This window comes from Pezoporus occidentalis, unplaced genomic scaffold (assembly GCF_034315485.1).
Source record: "Pezoporus occidentalis ecotype Australia unplaced genomic scaffold, CSIRO_AGI_Poc_V1 ctg40, whole genome shotgun sequence".
Lineage (NCBI taxonomy): Eukaryota > Metazoa > Chordata > Aves > Psittaciformes > Psittacidae > Pezoporus > Pezoporus occidentalis.
The window spans coordinates 1,863,622-1,884,875 of record NW_026915725.1 but is presented as its reverse complement, the minus strand read 5'-3'; the positions used below and the strand labels follow the sequence as shown (position 1 = coordinate 1,884,875).

General features: G+C 40.4%; 1 protein-coding gene across 22 annotated transcripts in view; it reads left to right on the top strand.

The window, feature by feature from the left end:
* The window catches only part of KIAA1217 (KIAA1217 ortholog), a 372,954-nt gene that overhangs the window by 222,704 nt on the left and 128,996 nt on the right, over window positions 1–21,254 (top strand). The gene's annotated exons all lie outside the window — the stretch shown is intronic.

Here is a 21,254-nt window from a genome sequence, read left to right as displayed (position 1 = left end):
AGAGATCATTTACTATTACTGACTTCATTATACTTTTTCCTTTGTTTTGCAACACGTTTCTCTGTTTGCTTCTTCCACTTTCTTTTATGCACCCGTTAAGCCCTGAACAAGCTGCTTGAATAAGTTTGTCCCTTCAGATTTTCTGCCTTCAAATCCTTCTTGCCGACTGGCACATTCCTCTGTGAGATCAGTGCGTACCATGGCATCTTAGTGGACTAACACATAGCACGAGCAATCTCACTAATTAGTAGAGGCTCCCCTTAGGGAGTAGCATCTACAATTCTAGGAGCTATGTAAAATGGATCAGATGACGTGTTTTAAAAGTGCCCATTGTTTTTTAAGGGAACTCAGAGTGACAAGCTCAACCGTGGGAATCTACAACTTAGGTGTCCTGGGTTAGTATTAGGGAAGATCAGTGTTTGAATAGTTTTGTTTGCTAAAAAATGATAATTAGCGGAGTTAATGCATTGCTGTCCTTATTTTTCTTAAAGTTTGAGCTCTCCGGGGAAGGTGCCTGACTTCATATTTGCCCAGCACTTAATGTATAGTGGGTACTGTCATAATGTTACTTAATTAGGGTAATAACAATTTTCAGAACTTGGGGCCAAGGCTGACAAGACTACAGGTGCTACAGGGCAACGTAAGGGCTGCAAAACTCAGTTCAAAATTCAGAATTCTTACTGCAGGATCCTGTCCTGTTTCATGAAAAATATTGAGATACCTGAGATTCTTTTAGATAAATTACAGTTTTTAAACAGCTGCATCAATCAGGTTACAAATAGAAAGAAAAAAGTGCTGTGGAATGGTACATTTCCTTTATATAGTGACACTATTATGGCTGCAGTTCAAAAACCAGTAGAAGGAAGAAACAAAATATGGTTGGGTAGTTCAAACATGAGGATATATAAAATGTCACACAGGGCACAGAATCAAATAGTAGCTGGGAAGGATGCCAGAAAGACTTATGGTTTCAGTTCAGAAGTGCTTTTAGTTACATGTCTTTATGTTTGCTTGGTTTTTGTTTCAATTAAACTACCTTTTTTTTTTTCATTCCTATGGCTTTTCCTTCAAGAGCCTCTCATGTAGTTGTTTATTAGTAAACAGCTGCTTGCAATGAAAGATGATTATTTTATAGTCATAGTGGTTTCTGCTAGATGTGTTTGTTGACCAGGGACTGGTTGCACTTCTGTTTATTCTAATATAATCCAGATAAGAATATGTAAGTATTCTTAAACTGTGCAGAAAACTCACTGAAAAGCTATGTAAAGACCAGATAACAACCATGATTATACATAGACCTTTTGACCTATAGAAATCCTTAAACTAAAATAACTCATTAAGGTGTACTAAATATACATGCTCATATAAAAGCTTTATATATGCATATAATATATGTAATTATGCTCTATATTATCTGTTATATGTGTCTGTATATAAAAGTAAAAATTATTGCAAACATTTATTGAGTTCTCCCCATGATGTAGGTGCTTGAGAACATCGTGAAGTAAAATACTTGCATATACAAGCAGTAAAGAATCATAGAATAGGCGGGGTTGGAAGGGACCTCCAAAGGTCATCTAGTCCAACCTCCCCTTGCAATGACAAGGGACATCTTGAACTAGATCAAGTTTTCCAGAACCTCCTCCAGCCTGGCTTCAAATGTCTCAAGGGATGGGACATCTACCACCTTTCTGGGCAACCAGAGAAGCAGTTTTTCTTTTTTTTTCAGTAGCTGATCTGTGATACAAATCAAAACCTGTTTGCATTCAGCCACTTTGCAGTGTTCCAGTATGAAAGTCAGAGAAGTGGGAGGCAAGAAGGTATTGCTAAAATTTTTCCGGTCCCATCCATCCTTATGTCACACTCTTGCCTACTTAGTGGCATGCAGTTTATATCATTTTACATATGACCTTTGACTTTGTCCTTCTAAGTCGAGCTTGAACTTGTGAATTGTAAATATTGGAAGGCTAGAGCAGGTCAGAGCAGCAGAAGAACATAAGTTAGCCCTACTATTAAACTTACGATTTACTATACATAGCTGCTGTTGCCTTTAGAGAAACACTGTTGACTAATAATTAACATTTTGTCTTGTAAAGATTGTGCAAGTGGTAAATGAAATCCTTAGATGGCAAGCTTAGAGAAAAATTTCCTTTTTATTTCAGTTTATTTATCCTATTTCTGGTATTTGTTGTATATTTCATCAATACTTCATCTCTTGTTTGATTTGTTGGATTTTGTTTTGTTTTTGTTTTCAGAAGAAAACATAACTGTAAATCTACAGCAGTAATAAGTAACCCAGTAGCTGTAAATCAATTTTCCTTTGTTGACTTCTTTTGAAAGAGGAGGTGTCTTGGTGCAGTTCTAGAAAAGGAACTATACTTACAGAAGTAATTACAAATTCGATTTAGAGTAAGTTAACATTACCTAATGTGTATTTTTCATGCTAAAAGGATTCAATTGTCTGAATTCTGTTTCTCCACTAAAAGTGCATACATACGCAATAGAAAACTTACTTTGTAGCATAGTTTGTCAAAATACTCTGACTGTTCCGTAATGCTGTTACCCACATGCAAGCTATGTATACATTTGGATGCTTGTTTATCTTTTTTGCTAGGACACTCCCTTAGTGCCTCTGTCCTGCTTTTCAGCACTTTGTCACTGTATGTTTCTTTGGTTGAAATCAAATTGAGGAGGTCATCAAAATTCAAATGAACTCAGCAAAGAATTTGGTTGTAACCAATGATCTCTTTCTTTCTATGGACTTATTGCTGAACTAAATCTGCCTTTGATAGTGGTTGATAAGAGCAGCATGTGGACTTTAAATACTGAGAAATTATTCTAGCTAAAGAGCAGATGGAATAAATTCATGTTTCATGGCCTGTGTTGTAAAACTTTGCCTGAGATAGCTGATTTTTAAGCCTGCAGAGTGAGGAAGAGAAGTGTGTCTGAGCTGCTTTTGAGGTTTTATGGCGAAGTGCCTTTCTGGTTTTCTTTCCTGGAGGTTTTGTGACCAGCAGGGAATAAGTAGGGGTTTTTGTCTTAGTGAACAAGAACATTGTGTCAAACCTTCAAAAAATATGAAACTATGTAAAATTGACTGTAGTTGGTATATAGCTTAGTTTAGTTAGATCATAATTCTGGCTTGTTTTGAGTGCATGTAATTACATGCAGAGGTGGACAGTTTTCAGCGGTGTTTAAATTGTTGCTTGCTACTTGGATGTAATAAGCTGCATGCAAACTTGGTTCTTGATGTGAGCCTCATGTGGTTTCTTTGAATTCAAGCTTGAAAACAGAGTCTGTTGTTGAACACATTTACTGTCCCTCTCTTGCCACCATGAGGCTCTTGAGCTGATGCTTTCTAACTCCTGAGCTGCTTTTTCCTGAGATTGCCTCAGAAGAAATCTCAACCAAAGAAGGCTTTGGTGAGATTTATAGAGGAGATGCAGTAAGATGTGAGAGTGAAAGAAAGAAATTCATTAGTTTTTAAAAATGAAAATAACCCATTCCTATTCTGGGTCTTGGAAATCTTGTCCGAGCTCTTGTGAATGTTGCTATTTAAGTGCACTGTTCATGCATGCTTACTGTTATTTCCAGCACTTATCACCAACACTAATGCACCAATCTCACCCCTGGGAAAAGCAGTATTCTTCTGGCTCGCTTTTATTAGATTAACAGAAAGAAGAAAGACTTGCTCCTCATGTCTCCAGTGAGGCAGGGGTATTTCCAGTTTCTAGAAGAGCATGAAGAAGGTGGTACCTCTTCTACTTGTCTTTTTGCAAGACCTTTTGGAGCTGTGTGGACCTGCAGCTTCCTCTTCAGCAGCAGCTGCAGCCTTTAACTGTGTAGCCTGGCTGCCTGGCTGTCACTTACGTCAACACACCTCTCCCACTGTATAAACCATAAAGCTCATCATAGAAGGAAGGGCTAAGACAGATAAAATTTAACAAATTCAGTGGCACAGAGTGAGGAGTGTTTTGAACAGAAAGGTGGGCTCAGAGGGCATGAACAAAAAGACACCCAGGTTTAAAGCTGCTTTTTTCCTCCAGACCTGAGAACAAAGGTGCCCTGTGACCTGCTCTTTGTGGTTCAGTCATACTGAACATAGTACCTCTGGGAGATAGAGAGGAGTAGAGGACAGGGACAGGCTGCCTTACTTAATTCCTGGCTCTTCAGTAAGAGAGTAAAGCTCAGACCAGTCCCTTGGCCATATAGCATTTCTGGAGGAGCAGGTCTCTGGGGAACAAGTCTTGGGGGAAAAATGACACAAGAAAGAAGTACAGTAATTGATACCTTTAATTGTATAGAAAGAGGGTTCTGACAGTTTTTTACCTATTTTTGTAGCAGACTTTATTCATGGAAAAGCCTTTGTAATAAAATAGAGGATGCAGCTTAGACTGGGATACTTCACTGCACAAAGGGAAATTCCTCCTCTGTGCAGTAGGAAATGCCATAAATGCATTCCCTGTGAAGTGTAACCATTGTACACAGCAAATAAAACCCCAGACTTTTCAGGAAAAACATGAGCCTTCAAATAGAATCTGTGGTTAAAACAAATTACGTTTAATCCTTTCCTAGCAGCAGAAAAACACAGCTTGGCTGCACTGCGTGTATCAATGTCTAGCTCCTCAGGTAGCTCCCAAAGGCGTTCTGTCTTTGTCCTTGTGCCTCTGAGCATTTGCAAGGTGAAATCACCTCATGTCCTGTGGCTTCACTAGCTTTGCAGTTCGCAAGGTGTAAATATGAAGTGGGATGATTTGATCAAAGAGAGGCTTGGACATGCTTATGTGTGTTGCTGTGATCCACAGCAAGCACAGCTGTATATAAGAAGAGTAAACTTCTTCGTTATCTGCTAAAGTTGGAAACAGTCTGTAACTGCAGGGTGGAAATAAAAGGCGAGTCAGAAACTGAGTTATACATAACGTATTGTCTCGCTGGCTGCCTTCGGTGTAGTGCTGAGCAGTGGTTATGAAACTGTGCCCTGAATTTATTCATGTCACATCTGATTAGCAAGCCTGCATGCCAGAGTGACAGATCAGTGCCTCCCTACCCTGGTGAGCACCCCCATTTCCACTCTTCTGCAGCTATTGCCAGGAGCTTTTCCAGAGCGTGCCTTCATCTGAGGAAGGGCACAGACACTGAAGTGACGATATGTGCAGCAAGAAGCACAAATGGGGATAATTAATACAGCAGGCGAGCAAACTCTATCACTCAGGCCCATGGCAGGGAACTTAGCATTTCACTTTTTTGACACTCAGATCTGGTGGAAGTGGCTGCATTTACTGGTGCTGCCCAGTTTGTCCATGTATCTCATCCTGGCATGGATATTTCTTACTCTGGAAAAATATTGGTCTTTTAAAGAGCAAATTTGGTGATTGTTCGTAAGTGTAAAGAAGGACAGTATTGCTGAGTTGGAATCAAGCATCTTGGTTTCCAGTTTTGTGGAGATGCTACAATGCTGATGCAGACCTGAGGGAAGGCGCTGTCACTTGCTACAAAGGTGACTGGAAGGATGTGGAAGTGGATCTCTCTCTCTCATAGATACGGTTCAAGATATGCTGTCCTGCCCCTGTGTTTAAATTTTAAGATCTACTCTTGTGCAGCTGTGCTTGAGACAGTGGATCTGCATGGTGGGCAAGTGCGCTATGTCCCTGGTATAGTGACATGAGGTTTGGGAGGATGCTAGGCAGAGAACACAGCAAGGTTGCTTCCTCCTCTTTTGGGATTCTTGTTCACTAAAAGATCACAGGGTTGGCTTAAATGTGCTTTAGCCTGTCATGGACCATGTGGAAATGGAGAGGCATACCAGAACACTGACAGCATTAGGTGGAGAGAAGTAGATGGTTCTTATTCACAGTGTTCTTTAGAGATTGAAGTACAACTTAAAGTTTAAGATCCTAGCTTAAGTCTAACAAGTAAATCTGTGTTAAGAATAAAACCCAGGCAGTTAATTACTTATGGTCTTGGAAGCAGGCAGAATGGAGGAGAGGGTTCTGCCTTCAAACTAGGCAAGTCCTCAAACATATTAGTATCTGGTGGCCACAGAGAAGCTTGCCCACTGTCTTAGACTGCTCCGCACTAGCAAAAAATACATCTCGCTTATTTCCTCCGGTGCCATTTCCTTCAGATCTCCACAAAGTATCCTCTATAACCAAATTTAAGAAGCTAACTCACCTTGAGAGAATCCCAGGAGGAAGGTGGGTGGCCTGTAATGACTGTTAAAAATGTAGACAAAGACTAGGCAGTTTGTGGACTTGCCCAAGGACTCTGAAGGAGTGGCAGTGAAGGCAGGAGCTGGGGCTGCTCTGCAACTCAAGGGAGCACCGTGACATCAGCAGAGCTAACTCCATGAGGTCATCACCTCCAGGGGTATGGAGAGTCCTTTCCATCTCCTGCTGCTGTGTCCATCTTGCTGGAGGGACCACACAGTATTGGAGGGAGACCCAGGCTAAACCTGGGGTTTCTGATCAGGGCCAGTGGTGTGGCAAGGAAGAAACCAGCTGGTCAGCCTTGTCACGGTCCTTTCAGATCTTACACAAAAGCTTGTAATTTCATTTGGGTTGGATTTAAATAATGCATGAAAAGCCAAGTCTATGATTGTGCATTTAAATAGAGCAACTACACTGCTTTTCTGGTTTAGTGAGGACTCTGTGAGTCAAAAATACCTTACTCATCTGCAGAAGGGCTTAGTCCCAGCGTATCATGGCTTTAATTACAGGAAATAATCATAAACTACTTTATATGCAATTAAAGACACTTTCTTTTGGAGATATTTTTGTAATTTGTATTTTTTCCTAAAACCAATTATCCAAAATATTATACTCTTTCATGCCTACAGTGCAACTTTGACTTGCATATAAATCGATTGTTTGAAATGGAACTTTCTTGTGTATAATTGAAACTTGAGACTATTTTACCTTTGTCTAGGTAATTGATTAATAGGTCAGATTACAGTTGCTGGTTAGTAGTAGCAGCTAACAGTTTAACACTACAGTTTGCTCATTTGGATAATTGTATTTAGAATGTAAATTGATGCAATTACAATGGCATTTTTTTAAATGTCAGCATCTCTTATGTTAATGTCTAATCAGCCTTTAATCAAATGCTGAAACTGAAACAGAAAATACCTTTCACACTGGAATTTAACATAATGCTGGTCCAGAGTTCATTAATTTAATGGGAAGACCAATGTTGGATTTAGACCATACTCATAATTTTATCCATCTATTGAAACAGAAGAACACAATTCAAATTCAGTCTGAAGAGTGGTGTGGCCCAGAGCTTTCCCAAGCAGCTACCAACAAATAATTTGAGTTTCATGGTAGTGCTAGACCTGAAGGCTGGGGAAGATATATCCTGAAGGGTAAATGAACCTGTGGTAGCTACAAGCCATAACATGGGAAGAAGAGAAAACGAGATATTTTTTCATGTTGGCCTCAAAGTGATAGTTAGATAGGGAAAGTCCTTCACCTGTGATTAATATCTATGAGTCAGGAATAGACACTAAGTAAACATCAGGGAGAACATCAGCATTATCCTTTCTGCATAGCAGCTGGGACAAGCAGCTATGCTACTTTCAGTCTGGTCCAGGCTGGGGCCCTGCTGACATCTGCACTCCTGCCTGCCTTTGGTAAGGGGCTTCTGTTGCTCATGGTGATGGGTCCCGTTTCCTAACTTAGCTATCCACTTTAATGAGAGAGATTACCCCAAAGTGAGAAGGGCACACAGGCCATCCTGGTAACTCATGGGTAACTCATGGGCTGAGGGGGAACAAGCAGCGTATCTTGAGCAAATGGTATTCCTTCTTGATACAGGAGGCATTTGATTGTAAATTTATTAGATGGATGAAAAAGAGGGGCGCAGCGAGCCTTTTTAGAGGATCGTGTTGGTATAAGGCCAGCTGGTACGTGTTTGCTTGGGTGAATTTAGGCAAGAGGCTCTTACTGTTAGGGTGGCTGGAATGCTGTTCTGGAGCAGTGCGAGCAAAGAGGTTGCTTCCAAAAATCAGTCACCTCCTATGCCTGATTGCCTGCAAGGAATGGACGTGACAATCCAGCAAAAGTCATGCCTCTGTGCTCCTACGGCCGTTACAGCTGAGCCGTCCTGGTGCCATCCTCCTTAGTAAATACGTGACTGGATTACTGAGAGGATAGGGCTGGATGATGAAAAAGCCATCACAGTTTTCAAGAGGCCACTTTGGGAAACCTTCTGCCTCAAAACTCAATTTTCCTCAAGCAAGTTTCACAGGGCCATGTTGCCCGACCAGCCAGTGCCACCACCAAAGTGCTGGTGTTGGCATGGGGCTCAGCTGCCTGAGCAGGGCAGGAGTTCACATACCTCCATGAGTACAGTTCATGTTTTTGATCAGTCCCAATCTGAAATATGATCTGGAGAATTTACAGAATCTTGTAGTTCAGCTGTCAAAACTATGCGTACTTAATTATAGGCTGGATTTGGCATAAAAGCTTAGACACAGTGTTTTCCCTCAGCGTTTGTATTTGCTGTTGGAAATGCTTCAGCCCATAAATCTGTGCAGATAATGCCGATAGGGAAAATCACTAACAAAACAGTTTTACAGGTGGTTTTAGGTGAATTTTCCATCAAGTTTATGTGCCTGTACCATATCATTATATTCTTTTCTCAGTTATTAACTTTTGCTGCAAAGCATGAGATATTGGATTCCTTTTGGCTTTATCGCTTGCATCTGTCGCCTTTGTGCATGTGCCTGGATAATGCGCCTTGGTCTGCAGGGTGCTGTGCAGCCCCCAGATGGGGAGTAGAGGTGGAGGTTCCCACCAAGACCAGGGTAGAGGTTGGTGGGTGGGGACAGGGCAAGCGGAGATGGCAGCTGGAAGAGCCAAGAGGTGGGATGTGGCTCCCAGTGGCTCTGTCTGTGCTTGATATAAGGAATACCATGAATGCCGGTGGTAATGGCATCTAGCTGAGGAAATGAGATCTCTCTGGATTTTACTTTCTTAAAGGCAAATGGCTGTGGAAATGTGTCTGTTGAAGGAGAAAGGCACAGGCTTGAATGAAGCATTTAAGTGCCAGTTGAGAGATGAGGGTATCCAGGGCCACTGGCTTCTTCTTTTGTGACCTTGGACCAGCCATTTGTCCGATAAGTATAAACCAGCTGTTTATATTAACTTTTATTGCAGCAAGGCTAACAGTAAAATTGCGTGTTATGTCTATACCAATCTAACAACCCGCTATCCTTCTTTCCCTCGTTTCCCACATGCTGGTTAAAGACTCCCTGCAACAGCAGAAAATTAACCTTGGTGCTGGGGAATGAGAGGAGAAGCAAATGGTTCCACCTTTGCATAGGGAAGGAGAGGGTGAGATGTGGTTGGGATGAGGGCAGGAGAACTGACGAGTCCCCCCCCACCTTCCAGCTGCACAGAGCTGTTAGATCAGCTGAGCCATAAATACGTCTTCAGCCTTAGATTATTTCAGGATGTAATCCTTCATCTTTGCCCTGCCTCTCTTGCAGGAGTCACTGCTGAAGCTCTTCTACTAATAGCAGAAATATTTATTCAGATACAAGATAACATTTGTTTCACTTGTCTCTCCAGAGATGCTGGGTAAATCCCATTTAAGTAAATGAGAGTTCTGTGCACCTAATTAGAGTGAGTTAAATCCACAGTCCTGTGCCAAAATGCTACGCCATGAACTAAAATTCATGGAAACTTAATACACAGTCACAATTTATTTGTTATATTTAAATCAGACTTTAAAAATTAAGTGAAAGCCAATACACCCAATAAAACCCTATAATCCAGGCTGTAATAGTAAATGTCATGCTGTTATCATAATGCAGATGATGGTGAAATTGTAAGTGCATTGACATTAATGTCATAGTACCACTTGACTTCAATAGATCCAGGATTTCTTTGGTAATGTGCTTAGAGTCTTAGTTTACTAGCAAAGTAAGTAATTTGGGATTTCCTGTTTTCTCCCCTCCCCTGCCATGGGTGATATGATCAGCTCCTGGGACAATACTAAACACGCTCAGCTAGATTTCTCTCTCAGCATCAGCCACCTCTTTTTTTCATGTACCTCCTGAAGCCACTTCTCTGTTTCTTGCTGGCTTGTCTACAGTACACAGCCTCATCAGGTGCACTGGCTTATTTGGCTTGTAGGCTCATATCATAGGAGGAACAAACTTAATTAAGTTTCTTTTTGTCTGCAAAACCAATTTGGACAATGTTATTAAAGTCTGAAGGGAGAACAGCTATCCTAAAGGTCCCTGGGCAGAGAAGGCAACCCCAAGTGAGCACCCTATGCTGCTCCGGACCCACCTTGGGAAGGAAGCAGGCGGCAGCATTACCAGCAGCTGACTGCATGCAGCACATACGTTACTCCAGACTGACCAAAACAGGGGTCTTTCCTTCCTCAATAGGAACATGCCTGGGTTTCACACTGTTGTGGTGGGTAAGTGAGGAGGGGTTAGGGGACAAAGGACACAAATGCAAAACATGCTTCAGAATTGTGTGCTTTGCAGTACTCTTCCCTCCTTCCTCCAACAGCTGATGTGACTTCATCTCTTTCCACTGAATGGTGGCAACATGATCTTTACCAAGGTGGCTGATTACATTTATTTAAGAGGTGTCTGTCTATTGGTGGCAAATCAATAACAGCTTATTTGCAATTTTTTCTGTGCTTTGCAAAAGGTATCTGAGTTTCATTTGCACTTCAGCTGATGGAAGCAAGAAAAGGCAAAATAGTTCACAAGTAATAATTATTAGTCTATAGCAGTAAAACTTAGAAGACTTATTTCTTGAAGAAAATTAATTTCTATTAATGTATACTATATTACCATATACAAATGGTAATCCGTTTACTATCCTTGGAGATATAAAACAATATGGAAACCTGCATAAATACTCCAAATATATACATTTTACATATTTTGTGCTCAATTATTGCTATTTGACTGATGTGAAATATCTAGTGTTCCATTGGTTCAGCTGTAGCTTAAAGCCAGGGAGTATGAGCTGGAAAAAAAATAAGGTGTATGTTCTGTCTGTACCTTCTTTTATTCCCTATATTCCCATATATTGTAATATGTGTACCCATATTCATTGCCTTCAAAGTATTTGTGGGTGTTCAAGAGGCATATGACTGGCTGCTAATCTACTGATTACTCCCTCTTGTTGTGAAGTTTTTAGCAACTCCTTTATTTCATTCTGTTTTTTTTCACCTGGTCTTACCTAAGAACTCATTTTGCAGCTCCTGTACATGTGTTTATCTTTAAAGGCACCAGTATTATAGTACTATGGAAGTTAGGCAGGTTTCTTGAAATTAAGCATATATGTGTTTCTGTAAGGTGCAAGGAGAAACAGGGAGACACTGAGCTGACATCTGAGTAACAAATACCTTCCTTTTCAGTACAGGTTAAAAGTGAAATCTTCCTTGGAAGTTTGTAGACAGGTTTCATGGACAGCAAATGCACTGGGGACTGATCTATGAGCACCTTTTGCCTGCTAGATCAGGGCATAAATACATTTATTCTTATATATCACAGTACTGAGGGCAGAGCAGTGGCAAGCAGACAGCTGGCTGACCAGCAGATTAAAGGAGTAAGGAGAAAATTCATAGTTCTTCGATCTTGTAAACCAAGCTTGTGGTTCTTTTGTGCCTGAAATTAGGTAGGAAAAAAAGGATGTACTGGGTGTAATCAGAAATTATAGTCATATGTTTCCGATTAAAAGGAGAATTCAGTTGTAGTGTTTACTCCCTTATTATTTATTTCTCTTCTATAAAAGAGTCTTTCTTTTTGGTTTGATGGGTAGCTGGTTTGCTTACACTGCCCACTGCTCCAATCTGTCTGTGTCAGAAGGGTCCTACATAAGGGTTCCTGAGTGAAGTAGACAGAGTAATTTAGCGCTTATATGGTGCCTCCTCTAGAGACAAGCTACTGCCTTGAAGGTCTTCCTTTCTGTTCATTATTTAATACCTATTTTATTTTAGGCACGCACACAAAAAAAAAACCCAAACCCAAAGAGAAATGGGCACTGTTCTCCACATTAACTGTTTCTGCCCTGCAGATATGAGGGGAATAATTTATTTTCCACAGGAAGAGTAGCCAGGAGCCTTTTAGCCAATTACTGCAGCAGCGTGTAGACTACAGCAAAAGAGGGATTACTTCCAACTTCCATAGTGAACATTAACCACTGCTGTGCTACACAAATGGACCTTTTATATTTTACCTGCTTTGATATTCTAAGGAAATGGGAAGTCTTGAAATGACAAAGCCCTGGTAATAATGAGGTGACTTATCACCACATGGCTATTATCAAGAGTATTTTCTTTTTATACTAATGTGTGTTAGAGAAGAGGCATGTCTCTTGTTTGCCTTGGAAGGAAAACCATTCAAGTTTACTCTTGTCAGATTTCTGGGAAGAATAAAACATTGTTATTGTCTGTGAAAGAAAGATGACCTAGTTGAACCTGGCTCACCAGTTGTCTTCCTGGAAGCTGCACGTGGTTGCGGCTCTTGTCATGTCTGAGGTTTGTCTAAGTGATAATCAGAGGGCTGGAGCATCTTTCCTATGAAAACTGGCTGAGAGGGGTGTTCTTCAGCTTGGAGAAGTCTCTGGGGAGACCTTGTAACAGCCTTCCAGTACCTAAAGGGACCTACAAGAAATCTTGAGAGGGACTTTTTACAAGATCATGTAGTGACAGGGCAACGGGGAATGGCTTTAAACTGAAAGAGGGGAGATTTAGATTAGATATTAGCAAGAAGCTTTTTACTGTGAGGCTGGTAAGGCACTGGAACAGGTTGCCCAGAGATGCTGAGATCTGCCACCCTGGCAGTGTTCAAGGCCAGGGTAGACAGGGCTTGAGCAACCTAGTGGAGGGTGTCCCTGCCCATAGCAGGAGGGGTTGGAACTAGGTTATCTTCAAGGTTCCTTCAACCTAAACCGTTCTACAGTTCTGTTAATCAACCTTCAGCTCCTCATTGGTTTCAGCTGCTGGTGATGGCAGTCAGTTCTGCATTTGTTATCTCCAGTAAAGTTATCTTATTTGCAATTAATCAAACAGTGTAGGAAAAAAAAAAGAAAAAAGTTGGACTTGGGTGTTCTGTGACCAATATAGATATTACCTGTAAGGCAGGAATTCTTTGGCAATGAACTGCAGCAGTTCTTCTGTAGAAGCTGGTAAGCCTGGAAGTGAAAAACACTATTTAGCATCCACTATGTCCCGGAGGTAGGTTTGTTTTAAAGTATATCCCTGTTCATGGCCTGATGTCCCTCATGCTATAGTTGGAGTAGACTGACCATAGGCAGAAGCTAATGTAGATACAAGTAATTGCAAAATTGACTATATACTTAAATTTTATACAATAATGACTGAAGAGGGAATTTGTAAATCACTATTCCCTGTGACTTCTGCATTAATCTTGTTTTCATGTAAAACCCTGTAATCATGTTTTGTACATTAGTCAGTGAGTTTTCACTGAAAGCAGCCAGCTGTGTAGGGACCTTTGCAGTAGTGTTGTGTTCCAGAGTCACTAGCACAAGCACAGAGCCATCTATCTGAAGACTCTTGCAACCTTTTTGTTGAGTTTCCAGCATGAAACTACATTTTTATCAAGTGAAACTGTGGAGTAAACCAAGTGGAGCCTTTGCAGTGTGAAACTGTCTTATAGGGTACACTTTCAGTGTAGGGTTACACTAGTAAGTACTGTTACACTACTACTTTGTAGTGTCAGCATACTGCAAAAATAATCACAGTGTATAAATAACATATAAGCTTTCCAGAACTGCATATGGTGAATTTTAGTTTAAACTTAGTTAACAACATGGATAAGGTGGCATAACCTATTTAAATATCTTTGTCCCTGTCTACTTTTAATATATAGGTGCTCTCAGATGCTTGTGGATGCCATGAATAAAGCTTTTATGTACTACAGGACTTGTTTTAAGCATCTCAGTATGCCCAATAGACTTTACAAAAAGCAAGAAGAACCTAATTGAAAATAGGAAACTTCTTGATCTCTGATACGGGATTGTTTGAAAATTTATGCAGACAAAAAAGACAAATTCCTAAGAAGTTTGTGCCACTTTTAAGCCTAGCAAAGTAACAGATTTGGGTTCTAAAGCTAATTGGAAAACAGATTTTAGTAATTGTTTGAGCATCGGGAACAAAGGCACTTAAAAATTGACAAGAAAGGAGTGCAAATAACTTTGAAAAGCTTTACAAAAGCTTTATAAAAATAGACAAGATACTGCATAGCTGGATATGCTACCATAAAGGAACTGAAAGAACTACAGAAGCAGAAGCTCTGTGAATCTTCCAGACGTGTGAAGTAATGCTTTGCATTGTTAAGTGGGCAAGGCTGTTTTTCTTGGCCATAATTTAGGAAGGATTTTGTATGTTATCATCAACGAATTAGAACTTGAATAACAAATCTTGGATATAATCATCATAATCTGTTCCTGTTTGGGGGGGGGGGGGGGGATATAGAAGGAAAAAGAGGCTATTGTAAAATAGTTTAAATCTATTTGATTAAAAAAATACATACAACTTACTTGCCTAGAATAGCTCATCATCTATGTGGATTTTTCTGCTGAGTGATTCATAATCAGATAGTCTGCTTTAGGACTGCCTAACTCAATCATACTGCAATAGTGAGCTCTTTGTACTGATTTTGTGCCTTCTTTGAGTTCCATACTGAAATGAACTAATTGAACATGTCAGACTGTCCCATAAACCAAAATGAATAACATAAAATTGATTGCAACATGTTCTTTGTATTTTGTACCTGCCTTAAGAAATTACTCTTTATAGGTCTTTGGAACACAGCGTAACTGCAGCTCATATGCTTCATATATATGCTTATGTTCATTTATAAATTAGTTTTTTACACACATCAATATGTATCAGAACTTGCCTTCCTTTTGCCCTGGGACTGTGAGTATTCTTTGAAGGTGCTTATGTAAGGGTATCAAGTAGTAACAAACACCTTGTTCAGCCTTCAGGCAGTCATAGAATAGTTAGGGTTGGAAAGGACCATAACATCATCTAGTTCCAACCCCCCTGCATGGGCAGGAACACCTCCCACTAAACCATGTCACCCGAGGCTCTGTCCAACCTGGACTTGAACACTTCCAGGAATGGAGCATTCACAACTTCCCTGGGCAACCCATTCCAGTGCCTCACCACCCTTACAGTAAAGAACTTCCTCCTTTTACCCAATCTAAACTTCCCCTGTTTAAGTTTTAACCCATTACCCCTTGCCCTATCACTACAGTCCCTAATGAAGAGTCCCTCTCCAGCATCCTTATAGGCCCCCTTCAGATACTGGAATGCTGCTATGAGGTCTCCATGCAGCCTTCTCTTCTTCAGGCTGAACAGCCCCAACTTCCTCAGCCTGTCTTCATACGGGAGGTGCTCCAGTCCCCTGATCATCCTCGTGGCCCTTCTCTGGACTTGTTCCAACAGTTCCATGTCCTGCTAGGTACCATTTGTTAGTTCTCAATTTAGGAATCTGGAAGGTGGTGCATCTTTCAGTCACTGAAGTGAACAAGCTGTAGATTTTGGAGAAAAACAGCTTTTGCCTTGTCTGGCTAAAAATTGAGAAGATGGTAAATTTCTAATATGTGGGGATGCAGATTTGTGAGCAAGAGGGATTAGAGAGGTGTAGGTATTCTCATTTGCAATATACAGAATGTGAAACAATAGGAGTTACTTCTGTTTCTTTACTTGCTTTTTTCTTTTTTCTATATTTTTAAAAGGAAAAAACATCATTTAAGTGAAAACTATTGCATGAGCTACAATATTTTCATGTATTTTATCACCCAGATATTCCTCTGTCCAAACAGACTCAAGTTTGTTCATTACCCCGTTTGGCATCTCTAACTGATGACTCCACTTGCATCCATATTTTTCCCAGTTGCACTTAAGCACAAAATCTACATTCTGATTTGGTAGCAATTTTGATAACTTAAAAAAATGTAAATACATTAGTTTGGAGGAATGAAGTGGCCCATTAAAACTTCTTTTAAGTGGGTGACTTAATACAGTGCAGCCATTAGAAAGACATGCAGTGGATTTCGGTGAGTGTCTTCCAATGAGTTAGTCTTTCAGTGAATTTCTCAGCACAGGAAGGTTTAGTGGGGCACAGCGTTGTGGGCCGTTCCATAATTACCTTCATTTAGTTGGGTTTGGTCCACTGCATTTCACATTCAAAAGCATTTACATTGTTTTGCTGTGAATCATTGTGCTTCATTAAACCATTTGTACTGACAGTTGTGGGAGAGATGTGCTGACAGTCCCTAGGCTCCATCAACATTTTCAAACTCCCACATACTTCTTCCCATTTTTTATTAGGATATCCTCAAAGTTGGTTACACACCCTCTTTCCAATTGTTCTTGGTAACTCAGGTCTATCATGTTGCCTGTACAGTGCTCACAAATGACTGTGCAGCCAGTATGTTAATTGCTGCTTTACTGAACTGTCCATAGTGGTAGGTATATTTTTGTTTTTGCAACCTTTTTCTATATTCACATTTTCTCTTTGACCATACATTTTTATTTTTGTAGCTCTGGAGTGGATTTTGCAGCCTTCTTCAAGCTGTGCAACATCTGTGTACAGCACCCTGAGCAATGAGACCCAATCCCCAACTGGGGACCACCCCTAACAGTGCAGGACAAATACATTGTATTTCAATATTTTTGGTCTTATTTTGGCCTCATTCAAAAGAGGTTTTGTTGACATACTAATTTTACAGTGATTTTCTGTCTATTTTAGGCAATTCATTTGGGGGAGACAATGCAGTGTTTTACAAATAATTCACGACATAGCATAGGAAACAAATCCCTGTATATATATGGATTAGGGGGTCGATTTGTGACACTCTCTATACACAGTATGTGCTAATCTACTTGAAAGGTGAGATGTGTGAATTGATTTAGCTTTGCAAAACACGGAATTGAAGAGCTGGGCTAGTCAGCTTATTTACTTTCCCATGTTGAAATGGTAACTCTCTACCATTACCGTGTCTTATTGCATTAAAGAACATTTTTGCTACTCTCTGTGCCTCACAGAGCAGGAAAAGTAAGACATCATTTAAAGCAGCTATTGTGCTGAAGGTTTCTGGAATGTTTGGCATTGCATGTTCAACTTTGGCATTTTGTCATCAAAAACTGGAGCAGAGCACAGGCTCTCAAATACGCAGTCAGGCCTCTTGAGCTCCTGTAAAAATAAGCTGGCAAACAAACCCACTCTAATAAAATGCTGATGCTGGAAAAGATACGGAGTCATCACTTCGTTATGCTACTTTTCTCAGCATGTCTCATTTATTTCCAAAAGTAAGAGAGATGATTACCAGATAAGCAAGAGTCGCGATGAGGTGAAATTCTGGCCTCACTGAGGCAGGGGACAGCTCAGCCCTGTGAGCCAACCTGTGAGCCATGAAATGTCCCAGTGACCTAGGCAGGTCACTGATTTCAGTGGCTATTAACTTGCATTTTAGCCAAGGCAGTTGTTCCTTCTCCCTTCGTGCTCTTATGATGTCTGCTGTTTAGTGCTGTGTATGAGGTTTATGATTTTGAGTTTGGGCTTTTAATTACTTTGTAGCCAGTCAAAATCTCTCCACTTCCCTCCCAGCAGCTACCCAGGGCTTCAGTGCACTGGGAAGGGAAGAGGTGGCTTCTGGCATTAGGAGGATTTGAGCATTACCTGCTGTTGATAACCTGAGCAGTGACAGTGGTGTCAGTGCTGCAGAAAGAGTCTGATATTTTCTGCTTACTGGTACTGTTTATTTTTCCCAGTAATTTGTCTCAGAATGGTTCACTTAAAATTTTTGGTTCGATGTATTTCTTAGTTACGAGTCTGCATAGCTACTAGCCATACTTGCAACATTTTGTTAACTATCCCGTGCTTTTGACTTCAAAGGGGTCTGTGTTTTTAGTTCATACTGTGCAGGATGCCCAGGTAGGATAGTTGAAGCAGGAAGCAGGAATCATGAGAGTCTGGAAAAGTAAAGTAACAGAATATTTTGTTATTTAATTCATAAATTGCAGTTAAAAAAATTGGATTCTACTGTTAGACTCTTTAGAGTCTATGTATCACAGTTTGCTAATAGCGACAGTAGAACTTTCTTGAATATAAAAAAAAGGTGAGGCACAGAAGCTTCTTTTAAGACAAACACTTTGTCAGTGCTGAAAATGGTAAGCCTAGTGATGTTACAGAAACAAAGTATCTTTCCTTTCATACCACACTGGCATGTGGGAGCCTGGAGTAAGAAAAATGCTGACTTCTGAATAAAAATAATTTGGGAGATGGGGAGTACATGGAGAGATAGTGTGGTAGACCAGGTGCTCTAAAAAAGCTATTTTCCAAATACTGTGTTGTGTGATAGTGGTTAAGTAGGTTTAGAAGAAAAGAAGTTTTAATGGAACTTATTCTGGATGGTCCTAACCCTGGTTCCCATTTCTAAGCGAAATGCTCTTGTACTGCTCTTCTGCTTCTCTGGCCAGCTCTGCCGAGCACCCATTGCTGCCTCAGAAGGACCCTGTGCAGGGTCTAAGGCAGGCAGACTAAGCATGTTGATTGAAGGCAGGACCTAAATAGTACTCTTCTTTCCTCATTCAGAGAGTAGTACTTGTTAAACTGCACAGCTTTAAATAAAGAGGAAGGGGTGCTTCTGATCATCTACAGTCTTACCTTTTTCTTTGTGCTGTTCAATTACTGGGGAAATATTTAACCGTAAGCAGCTTACATATTTCTGAAGCAACTCTGCTCACATATTGGTTTGCCTCTTCAGTTTTGAAAAATCTGTTAAAATGTGCTCTATCAGGAAGATACTATTATTGGGTCTCTAACCAGTAATGTGTTCTATGTATTTTAATACAGCAAGATGAGCAACATCAGTTGTTTGCAGCTTCTTTCTTGCTAAATTCAGTAGCTGTTGCCTCCAAGGGCTTTGAACAGCATGATTTGCATGTGGTCTCTGCTGCTCATATTGGCAGTTCCAGGGATATTTTTAAACTTGTATCTTTTTTAAAGTGCTTGAGTGTGGCTATCTTAAATTCACTGGAGTACTGCACATCCTGTGTGTTGCACTTTCCTCCTCACTTCTCAGAATCGTTCTGGGTGTGCAGAGACACCTCCTGTCTCACCTCTTGTGGCTTCTCCTCTGCAAGCTGGTTTTTGCAGCCGGCTTCCTTCCCCCTGATTTCTGGAACCACCTCTAGCATTGGAACAGGAACCAGGACTCAATCTACAAATTTCACTAAATGAAGTTTCCAAAGGGCATCCAAAGATTGTGGTCATGGCCAGATGTCACACTTAATCCTCTGTGGTCAAGATTCCAGTATCCCAGCAGAGCGAGGAGAGCCATGGACCCCACTCCTTTGGGTGTCAAAGTTCCATGAGAGAGAAGACTATTGTGAAGTTTCAATTTGCTGTACATGAACTGCCATTGGAATGTTTTTAGGGGACTGTAAAAAGAAATTCAAGTTAGTTTTGAAACTCAAATAATGTGGTTTGGGGTTGTTAGCAATGGGTGAGCTAAAACATGGAGCTCTCTAACATTTTCACTCCCTTTATCCTCTCTGTAGGAGCCCAGCATGAAGGATGTACAATGATTTGGAAATTTCTGTGTTGAGTTCCTTAGAACAGCTGAGTCAGCTCCAGGGTTTCTCATGGCTGTCTGTTTTAGCTGCCTGTTACATAGACGGTGATAGAACTGTGGACTGCCAGCGATGATAAAAACAAATATATGTTTGTGGCAATTAGACATTGATGTATCTGGAGCTAAGCGGTACGGTTGTTGGCAGGATTACAAGAGCTGGGTTGCTTGGAGATTTAATGTTCTCATTGCGGCTGTTGCAGAGCAAGACTGAAAGCTTATAAAACTGAAGGCAAGGCATATCAACAGACCAATTAAACACAGTGTGTATGATGGATACAAATATTTGTGAGCGATACTGCTTACAGAGTAATCATTATTTTTGACCTTTCAGCATGAACTCTGCTGGTTCCCCATCACTTTTTCATGCAGAATAGTCTGCTAGAGGAAAATGCTGTCAGACATGACTTCATACAGTCACTGACTCTGGTCAGACTTCTGCAGTCTTACTGATTTAAACCAACTCAGTTTTACTGGAGTGATGTAGGGAACAGAGCAAGCCAAATTTTGCTTCCTGTGGTTCTCACTATGTAGATCATCTAAAAAGATGAAAATGTGGTTTTCCCAGCAAGTATCTTTTCTTCCCTTCAGTTTCCTTACTGAAGTGGAGTTTGGGTGGATGATTACTGTTGAGTGGCATTTGCTTTAATTACGTATTTGCAGATGGCACTGTCTTTTTTGCCAGGAGACAGGACTAGGTCTAAGGATTTTTTCTGTTAATGATGCAGCCACTGCAACAGCAACAAGATAATGCAATTTGCAGCCACAAAGCTCTTAGAACACAGATACCTTTAGACATCTACATTCAAAACAGATTTCTCTGTCTCATCAGTGCCTGACTGATTTCTAATATAACCAGTCTTTAGTTCTTTTGTTCTGTTTGTGGAGAGGCTTGCTTGCATGATGCAGATGCAAAGGAAATACTGGTTCAGCTTCACTTTGACATTTCCATTAACATGAGACTCAGTGTAATCTTGCATCACAAAACCCAATTCAAACCTATGGAGGGCCTTGTTTTACAGTAGAAAGCTGCTGAGACTTACTGGTGAGGAGGGTTCTTAGTGACTGTGAATTGAAGAGAAAATGCACAAATTTGGAGCTTTCATTGAATACGTTTTTTCCATGTGTCACTAGTTCTTGCTGAAACCAAACTCAGCCAGAAAGGTGGTGCCCTGATACCAGTTGAGTAGGTTGATACAGTCGTGCATGTCAAATCATAATCATGACAAAACCCAAATCCTGACCAACAGGCAGCTGGCTTAGCATCATTCTTTATGATATATTTTCTTCTGACTGTGTTCAGTGGAATGTGAACACAGTCAGAAGGAATACTTTCATATTACTAAAAGCTGTTATTCAATACCTTTAATTTCCATTAAACAATGTACTTGAAAAACACAAATAACTTTGACCTCCATCCATTTCTTACTAAACACCTTAAATTGTTGCAAACCACTATATCCTGTGCCTTTTCTGTTATGATTGTCTTTTTTGTTTCATACTATGGCAACCAGAACTAGTAATAAGTAACAAAGTGAAGTATAATGAGCAAATTTCAGTTCTTAAAGCTCTCTTTAATAATATGAATGAAAGCTAATCTTGCTCCTCTGAATTTTG